The 2,500-nt window shown below is 61.4% G+C and overlaps 1 pseudogene; it reads left to right on the forward strand.

Annotated features, from left to right (window-relative positions):
* Positions 1-241: 241 nt before the first annotated feature.
* On the forward strand, positions 242-2,249 carry LOC146303975 (18S ribosomal RNA; annotated as a pseudogene).
* Positions 2,250-2,500: the final 251 nt, after the last annotated feature.

A 2,500-nucleotide genomic window follows, 5' to 3' on the forward strand; every position in this document is an offset into this window, starting at 1 on the left:
ACAAGCACTGTGTTTCTCAAACTCTCCGGACCCGGGGGAACGGCGGGCGGGCGGGCGGGCGGGCGTGCGTGCGGGCGGACTGACGGACTGCGCGGCAGCCCCGTCGCCACCCCCATGCCCACCCCTACCCTCTCCCCCGCCTCTCCACCCTCCCATCTTTGCCCCCCGCCGGGGCGGCTCGGCGCGGGCGCATCGCCCTAATGCCTCCGGGGGCCCCCTCCCCCGGCACGGCTGGCTGGGCTACCTGGTTGATCCTGCCAGTAGGATATGCTTGTCTCAAAGATTAAGCCATGCATGTCTAAGTACACACGGCCGAGGTACAGTGAAACTGCGAATGGCTCAGTAAATCAGTTATGGTTCCTTTGATCGCTCCTCCCGTTACTTGGATAACTGTGGCAATCCTAGAGCTAATACATGCAAACGAGCGCCGAACCCCTCCGGGGGGGACGCGTGCATTTATCAGGACCGAAAAACCCACGAGGGGGAACTCCCTCCCGCGCGCCCCCCGGGCTCTCTCCGTCTCACGGGGCATACCGGGTCGCGGTATCCGGTTCGTCTTTTCGCTGGGGCGGGGTTTTGCCGGGGGGGCGGCGGCGGCGGGGGGGGACCCCCGACCGTGCAAGCTTTGGTGACTCTGGATAACCTCGAGCCGATCGCTGGCCCCCCGCGGCGGCGACGTCTCATTCGAATGTCTGCTCTATCAACTGTCGACGGTAGGCTACGCGCCTACCGTGGTGACGACGGGTAACGGGGAATCAGGGTTCGATTCCGGAGAGGGAGCCTGAGAAACGGCTACCACATCCAAGGAAGGCAGCAGGCGCGCAAATTACCCACTCCCGACTCGGGGAGGTAGTGACGATAAATAGCGGTGCGGGCCTCTGGTGAGGAGCCGCGACCGAAATGAGTACACTTTAAGCCCTTTAACGAGGAGCCATTGGAGGGCAAGTCTGGTGCCAGCAGCCGCGGTAATTCCAGCTCCAATAGCGTACCCTAAAGTTGCTGCAGTTAAAACGCTCGTAGTTGGATCTCGGGCGGGGGCCCCTCCGCCGCGGTCGCGCCGCGAGGCGCCGCACCGCGGCAAAAACGCGGGGGGCCCCGACCGCGCCCTGTGGCTTTCGGCGCCCCCTCGATGCTCTTGGCTGAGTGTCCCGCGGGGTCCGAGGCGTTTACTTTGAAAAAAGGAGAGTGTTCAAAGCAGGCCTTTGCCGCCCGCATCACTGAAGCTAGGAATAATGGAATAGGACCGCGGTCCTATTTTGTGGGTTTTTCTGTGGACCGGGGCCATGATTGAGAGGGACGGCCGGGGGCATTCGTACTGCGCCGCTAGAGGTGAAATTCTTGGACCGGCGCAAGACGCGCAGAAGCGAAGGCATTTGCCAAGAATGTTTTCATTAATCAAGAACGAAAGTCGGAGGTTCGAAGACGATCAGATACCGTCGTAGTTCCGACCGTAAACGATGCCGACTAGCGATCCGGCGGCGTCGACCCATAGCAAATGACCCGCCGGGCAGCTCCCGGGAAACCGAAGTCTTTGGGTTCCGGGGGGAGTATGGTTGCAAAGCTGAAACTTAAAGGAATTGACGGAAGGGCACCACCAGGAGTGGAGCCTGCGGCTTAATTCGACTCAACGCGGGGAACCTCACCCGGTCCGGACACAGGAAGGATTGACAGATTGAGAGCTCTTTCTCGATTTTGTGGGTGGTGGTGCATGGCCGTTCTTAGTCGGTGGAGCGATCTGTCTGGTTAATTCCGATAACGGGCGAGGCCCCGACATGCTAACTAGCTACGCGGCCCTCTGGCGGTCGGCGTGCGAGCTTCTTAGAGGGACAAGTGGTTCGGAAGCCACGTGAGATGGAGCTATAACAGGTCTGTGATGCCCTTAGATGTCCGGGGCCGCACGCGTGCTACACTGAGCGGGTCAGCGGGCGTCGTCACCTAAGCCGAGAGGCCGAGGTAATCCTGTGAAACCCACGCTCGTGATTGGGACTGGGGATTGAGATTCTTCCCCACGAACGAGGAATTCCCAGTAGGCGCGGGTCACCAGCCAGCACCGATTGAGTCCCTGCCCTTTGTACACACCGCCCGTCGCTACTACCGATCGGACGGCCCAGCGAGGTCGTCGGACCTGCACGCCGGGGGCTCTCGACCCGAGTCCCTGGCGGTGCCGGGAAGTCGCCCGAACTTGACTGTCTAGAGGAAGTAAAAGTCGTAACAAGGTTTCCGTAGGGGAACCTGCGGAAGGATCATTGCCGGATCGGGAAAAGGGACAAAAAAAAAAAAAAAGACCGGTTCTTTTTTTTTCCCCACCATCTTCTTTCCCTTCCCACATGCCGAGGGGTCTCCCCGCACGGAGTCCGTCCGGGCGTCCGGTACTTCGGGGCTGGGTTTCCCCCAAAGCGCAAATCCCTTGGTGGCGGCGTCCCACGCCGCGGCCTCGGTCAACCCTGGTCTCCGGCTCCGGCTCCGTGTCGGGGCCGCCGGGTCCCCCGTCAAGCGAACG

Source organism: Lutjanus erythropterus, unplaced genomic scaffold (assembly GCF_056507025.1).
Source record: "Lutjanus erythropterus isolate fLutEry1 unplaced genomic scaffold, fLutEry1.hap2 Scaffold_186, whole genome shotgun sequence".
Lineage (NCBI taxonomy): Eukaryota > Metazoa > Chordata > Actinopteri > Lutjaniformes > Lutjanidae > Lutjanus > Lutjanus erythropterus.